Source organism: Mus caroli, chromosome 10 (genome assembly GCF_900094665.2).
Source record: "Mus caroli chromosome 10, CAROLI_EIJ_v1.1, whole genome shotgun sequence".
NCBI lineage: Eukaryota > Metazoa > Chordata > Mammalia > Rodentia > Muridae > Mus > Mus caroli.
In genome coordinates this window covers 44,251,433-44,258,725 of record NC_034579.1, presented here as the reverse complement: position 1 = coordinate 44,258,725, position 7,293 = coordinate 44,251,433, and the positions used below count along the sequence as shown (strand labels likewise).

Sequence of the window (7,293 nt, the reverse complement as noted above, 5' to 3'; positions counted from 1 at the left end):
CCCCTTGGAGGTACGTTTGTTTGTGTGCGTTTTACCACTGAATTTGTGTCTTGGTTTGTGAATTTGTGTCTTGGTTTGTGAATTTGCATCTTAGTTTGTGAATTTGTGTCTTGGTTTCGGGGTTACGAGATTGTGGGTTCGAGTCCCACCTCATGCCTTGGTTTTAGGGTTCTGAGATCGTGGGTTTGAGTCCCACCTCGTGCCTTGGTTTTAGGGTTCCGAGATATTGGGTTAGAGTCCCACCTTGTGCCTTGGTTTTAGGGTTCCGAGATCGTGGGTTCGAGTCCCACCTCATGCCTTGGGTTTACATCTGGCAGAGTGAGGAATGAGTGTGCTTAGATACTGGTGTCTTTTATTCTCTGTTGCTGTCTTGTTTTTGTGTTGCTGTCTTGTTTTTGTTTGTGGTTTTCGTTATGGGACAGACTGTGTCTACCCCTTTATCTTTGACTAAGGACCATTGGACTGACGTTAGGGCAAGAGGACAGAATCTATCAGTGATAGTTAAAAAGAAACCTTGGTTGACTTTCTGTTCCTCGGAATGGCCTGCCTTTGGAGTAGGCTGGCCGGCTGAGGGGACGTTCGACTTTCCCACCATTAGGGCCATAAAGGCCATTGTCTTTCAAGAAGGACCAGGATCGCACTCGGACCAGCAACCATACATCACGGTGTGGGAGGATTTGGCACAGTATCCACCTCCATGGGTTCGGCCGTTTCTCCCACCCTTATGCCCGGGCACTAGGATTCTGGCTGTCCGAGAGAGTGCTGTGAATGGGACACAGAAGTCACAGCCTAAAGAAGACGGCGAGTACACTCCACCAGCACTCACCCCTAAGATCTACCCAGAGATAGAAGAACCCCCTGAGTGGCCTGATTCCCAGCCTCCACCCTACCTTAGAGTTCCCCAACCGCCAGCTCCCTCAGCCCCACTCCAGGCCCCAGCCTCAGGGACCGGGGGAGGAGGTTCCCTCAGCAGGAACAAGGAGCCGGTGGGGAGCCACCCCTGAGGGGCCAGCCTATTCAACTGTGGCGCTTCCCCTCAGGGCTGTTGGGGCTCCTCCGGCCGACCAGAACGGGCTACAACTTCTGCAGTATTGACCCTTTTCCTCCTCTGAGCTCTATAACTGGAAAGTCAATCACCCCCCTTTTCTCAGAAAATCCTGCAGGACTCAAAGGGCTGATAGAGTCTCTGATGTACTCCTACCAGCCTACCTGGGATGATTGCCAGCAGCTCCTGCAGACACTGTTTACCACCGAGGAGAGGGAGAGGATTCTCCTCGAGGCTTGGAAGAAAGTCCGAGATGAGACCAGAAGACCGGACCAGACCCTGGTCAAGATAGATGAAGGATTCCCCCTGACCAGCTCCCAGTGGGATTATAACACAGCACAAGGTAGGGAACAGCTGTCCAATTATTGTCGGGCTCTAGTGGCAGGTCTCAGGGGCGCTGCTCACAGGCCCACCAATTTGGCTAAGGTAAGGGAAATTATGCAGGGGGCAACTGAGCCTCCCTCAGTCTTTTTAGAAAGACTCATGGAAGCTTATAGGAGATATACCCCATTTGATCCTACTTCTGAAGGGCAGTGGGCCTCAGTGATTATGGCCTTCATCAGTCAATCAGCTTCTGATATTAGGAAAAAGTTACAAAGGATTGAGGGGTTGCAGGATTACACTATACGGGATGGATGTAGTTAGAGAATCTGAGAAAGTGTATCACAAGAGAGAGACGGAAGTTGAAAAGCAAGAAAGGGAAAAGAGAGAGAGGAGAGAAGATGAGGATAGGAGAGACAAAAGGCAGGAGAAAGTTTTGACTCAGATTCTGGCCACCAGAGCAGACAGAGGAAGAAGTAGAGCTAGACAGTCAGAGTACCTGAGAGACGAAAAATGGCAGGGGCCAAGGAGACCTGGAAGAGATAAACCACACCTAGTAAAAGGCTAATGTGCATACTACAAGAATACAGGTCATTGGGCTCGTGAATGCCCTAAGAAGAAACAGGGAACACAGGTACTGTCCCTTGGAGAAGATGAAGACTAGGGGAGATGGGGCTCAGCCCCCCTCCCTGAGCCTAGGGTAACATTAGAAGTGGAGGGGACCCCTGTCAATTTCCTGTTTGATACAGGTGCAGAATTTTCAGTACTTAAGACACCACTAGGCCGAGTAAGAAAAAATGAAAAAAAACATTAGTCATTGGGGCCACAGGACAGAAATTATACCCGTGGACCACGTCCCGGACAGTGGACCTAGGACGGAACCAACTGATTCATTCATTCCTGGTCATTCCGGAGTGTCCCATGCCCCTATTGGGAAGAGACTTGTTAACCAAATTGAAAGCACAAATAACCTTCACCTCTCCCAGACCAAAGGTATCTTGGGGAATAGAGACACCTCAGACCTTAGCACTGTCTTTACAATTAGGAGAGGAATATCGGATATATCAGGATGAAGTAAAATCCTCTGAGGGACTACAGGACTGGCTTACTCGATTTCCTCAAGCATGGGCTGAAACAGGGGGTATGGGAATGGCGAGGCAGGTCCCCCCGGTGCTGATTGAGCTCAAGTCCGGGGCTACACCCATTGGGGTCCGACAATACCCCATGGGAAGAGAAGCTCAGGAGAGTATACACCCCCACATCACCAGACTGCTCCAACAAGGGATCCTAGTCCCTTGCAAGTCTCCTTGGAATATCCCCCTACTCCCAGTAAAGAAACCGGGGACGAATGACTACCGTCCTGTACAGGACCTCAGAGAGGAAACAAAAGAGTCCAGGACATCCACCCCACAGGGCCCAATCCTTATAACCTGCTCAGCACACTACCACCTGAGCGAACCTGGTACACGGTTCTAGATCTTAAAGATGCCTTCTTCTGTCTGAGGTTACACCCCAATAGTCAACCCCTGTTCACCTTTGAATGGTGAGATTCAGAAAGTGGAAAGACTGGACAGCTCACATGGACGAGGCTAACGCAGGGATTCAAAAATTCACCCACTTTGATGAGACCTTGCACCGAGACCTTGCATCTTTTCGAGCCAACAATCCCCAGGTGACCCTTGTACAGTATGTTGATGACCTTCTGATAGCTGCAGGAATGCGTGAAGAGTGCGAACTTGGGACCCAGAACATCCTGGTTGAATTGGGTGAGTTGGGATATCCAGTCTCTGCTAAAAAGGTGCAGTTATGCCAAACAGAGGTGACCTACTTGGGATACGTCCTGAGGAATGGACAACGATGGCTCACCAATGCCAGAAAACAGACAGTGATGTGAATCCCAACCCCAACCACCCCTCGCCGGGTAAGAGAGTTCCTGGGGACAGCAGGATTCTGTAGACTATGGATCCCAGGGTTTGCCACCCTGGCAGCCCCACTGTATTCCCTAACAAAGGAAAGAGGGGAATTCATTTGGACCCAAGAACATCAGTCGGCTTTTGAGACTCTGAAAAAGGCCTTGCTATAAGCCCCTGCCCTAGCACTGCCAGATGTAAATAAGCTGTTCACCTTGTATATCGATGAGAGAAATGGGATAGCCCGTGGAGTCCTCACTCAAACCCTAGGGTCCTGGAAGCGCCCAGTAGCTTATCTATCAAAGAAACTGGACTCTGTGGCTAGCGGATGGCCTTCATGCCTATGAGCAATAGCAGCCTCCACGGTGCTGGTAAAAGATGCTGATAAGCTGACTATGGGCCAGAATGTTACTGTGGTGGCCCCACACTCTCAAGAGCATTACCAGGCAACCGCCAGATCGCTGGATGACCAACGCTCAAATGACTCACTATCAAAGTTTGCTGCTGACTGAGAGAGTGACTTTTGCTTCCCCTGCAGTCCTCAATCCCGCTACCTTACTACCCAAAACTAACAAAACCCCCATGAACAACTGTGGAGAGATATTAGCAGAAGAAACTGGAACTCGTCCGGACCTCTCTGACCAGCCGTGGCCAGGAGCAGCAACTTGGTTCACCAACGGAAGCAGCTTTGTGGTAGAAGGTAAGCGAAGGGCGGGGGCAGCGGTAGTAGATGGAAAATCTGTCACATGGTCTAGCAGTCTACCTGAGGGAACCTCAGCTCAAAAAGCAGAGCTCATCGCTCTAACCCAGGCTTTGAGGCTGGCGGAGGCTAAGGCTATCAATATTTACACTGACAGCGGATATGCTTTCGCTACAGCTCATGTCCATGGAGCGATCTATAGGCAGCGTGGCTTATTGACCTCTGCTGGAAAAGACATTAAGAACAAAGAAGAGATCCTTGGTCGGTTGGAGGCTGTTCATCTGCCTCTCGAGGTAGCGATCATCCACTGCCCAGGGTATCAAAAAGGAACCGGACCAGTAGAAAAGGGAAATCAAATGGCAGACCAAGTGCCTAAAGAAGTGGCCCAGGGGCCAATGACTCTGGTAGTTAAAACTATGCCCCAACTAGCTCAAGAGGAGATAGAAAAAAAGGTTCTCACAGAAGAAGAGGGGCTAAAGTACCTAGCTGACATACACCGTTTCACTCATTTAGGATCTAAAAAGATGATAAAGTTAGTCAGTAGGTCCCCATATCACATTCCTGTCCTACAAATGGCGGCAGAAGACCTAGTAAACTGCCAAACCTGCGCACTCACCAATGCTGGATCCAGCAGGCTCCCTGGTGGAAGGCGGCTGCGGGGAGACAGACCTGGTACCTACTGGGAAATTTTTTTACTGAGGTAAAACCAGCCCAGTTCAGAAATAAAATCTGTTAGTCTTTATAGATACCTTCTCTGGGTGGGTTGAAGCATTTCCCACCAAGAAGGAGACAGCCACCGTAGTAGCCAAGAAGATACTTGAAGAAATTCTCCCTCATTTCAGGGTACCCAAGGTAATCGGGTCAGACAATGGGCCTGCATTTGTCTCTCAGGTAAGTCAGGGTTTGGCCAGACAACTGGGGACAAATTGTAAGTTACATTGTGCTTACAGACCCCAGAGTTCAGAACAGGTAGAAAGAATGAATAGAACTCTAAAAGAGACCTTGACTAAATTGACCTTAGAGACCAGTGGGAACGATTGGACAGCCCTTCTCCCTTATGCTTTATTCAGGGCCCAGAATACCCCCGGAACCTCTGGCCTAACACCCTTTAAATTAATGTATGGGTTGCCTCCGCCCATCTATGGGACAGTAGAGATTAGAACTTGCCCAATGTATCCTTCATCCCCTCCTCTCACCTTTTAGCCCAACTCAAGGCTCTTGAAATTGTGAGAAAGGAGATCTGGGAACAATTAAAAGAAACCTATGTTGCTGGTGACATACAGTTGTAGAATCGTGTTCTACAATTATGGTAGCAGACCTGGATCGTTGCTCCATGTCCATCTAAATATTGAAAGTCCTCCAGCCCTACCAGTCTGCCCTAATAAGGTGCTCCCTAAGCAGAACCCCACCCAAAAGACTCCCCAAGAGTCCTCGACCATCGCCCCCACATATCCCCCAACGGGACAGACACTGTTTGATTTGGTCCAAGGGGCTTACTTTGCCTTCAATGAAACAGATCCCAATGCAACTACTGACTGTTGGTTATGCCTATCCACAGGACCCCATACTATGAGGGGATCACTTTTAATGGAAACTTTAACAAAACCAGTAACCATGCTTCCTGCTCATGGGGAACAGGACAAAAATTAACCTTGACTGAGGTGTCCTGAAGGATCCCTGATCTCTGTATAGGAACACCCCCTCCTTCCCACTGGCACCTATGTGGCTGAAATAGTTCCATGTCTAGGACAGATACCAATTATTACTTTGTGCCATCTCCAGCTGGATGGTGGGCTTGTAGTACAGGACTCACCCCATGCATATCAACTAGTGTTTTTGACCCCTCTCATGATTTTTGTGTCATGGTTCAGTTATTGCCTTGAGTGTATTATCATCCTGCTTCCCACCTAGAGGATGAGTATACACAGGGGAGATTTAAAAGAGAGCCAGTCTCCCTTACCCTAGCTATGTTAGTGGAGGTAGGACTTACAGCAGGGGTAGGAACAGGGGCAGCAGCCTTAATTGAGGGAAGACAAGGAATCCAGTCTTTAAGAGATGTTGTAAATGAAGACCTAAGGATGTTAGAAAAATCTATGGATGCCTTAGAAAAATCTTTAACCTCTCTGCCAGAAGTAGTTTTACAAAAGAGGAGAGGTCTAGATTTACTGTTTTTAAAAGAAGGAGGACTTTGTGTAGCCTTAAAAAAAGAATGTTTTTATGCAGACCACACAGGAATAGTCAGAGATTCTATGCAGAAACTGAGAGAAAGGTTGGATCAGACAAGACGAGATCGAGAAGCTCAACAGGGATGGTTCGAGTCTTGGTATTCTCGGTCTCTGTTGATGACCACTCTATTTTCTGCCCTCACTGGACCGATTCTTATTATATGCTTAGTTTTAATTTTTGGCCCCTGCCTAATAAATAAGGGAATTGCTTTTATCCAGAGTAGAGTAGATGAAGTCAAGCTCATGGTTTTACAACAACAGTGCCAGCCTATAATTCAGATCAAAGAATTAGGAGATACAGGCTTTTAAAATTCTAAGATTAGAATTACTTAGTAGAAGAAGAGGGGAATGAAAGAACATTAAAAAAAAAATTGAGATCTGTGATTCATGTAATGTATGTCAAATAGCCCAAAGAGTTGTTTGTGAGCTTTGAAACCTGAGGCTGAGAAAATAGCAAAACAGGCAGAGACATGCCCGGGTAGGCCCATCGTTACATGTCCTGACTGGCCTGGTGCCTCCCTATCTCCCGCCCTTCTGGCAGTCTGTTGATGTTTAAATGGACCAATCATGTGAAACTGCACCAATTCCTCCCCAAGCTCCACCCCTTTTCTTTAAAAACCTCTAGCTTCCAAGCCTCATGGTCGAATCCACTGTCTCCTCCGTGAGATACTTTTCAACCTGGAGCTCCACCATTAAACTACCTTGTGTTCTTACATCAAGTTGGTCGTCTGTTCTTGATTCTTGGGTGCACGTCAAATCAGGAATTGAGTGGGGGTTCCCCCACTAGGTTCTTTCAACAGTTACTTTCTTTTCTGTTCTAAATCTATACCACTCTGAATCACAAGAAAATGTTGGCACAGGAAAATAGAGAAGTATTTACTGCCCCTCCCCAGCATAAACTCTGTAACTCACTTCCTAGTATGATTTCAATAACAGACTGGGGCTGAGTCAAGTCTGTAAAGGACTCTGACCCCTGAGTTCAGGAGATTTCACTGCAAGAACAGTCTGCCAGCATTTTATCTAAATTATTCGTTTTCTTATTCACCTACCAGGTATCCCTAGTCCTTGAGGATTCCCAACTCATATTGAGGC

At 47.8% G+C, this 7,293-nt stretch overlaps 1 pseudogene; it reads left to right on the top strand.

The window, feature by feature from the left end:
* The first annotated feature begins 413 nt into the window (after window positions 1-413).
* LOC110302674 lies at window positions 414-6,510 on the top strand (annotated as a pseudogene).
* Window positions 6,511-7,293: the final 783 nt, after the last annotated feature.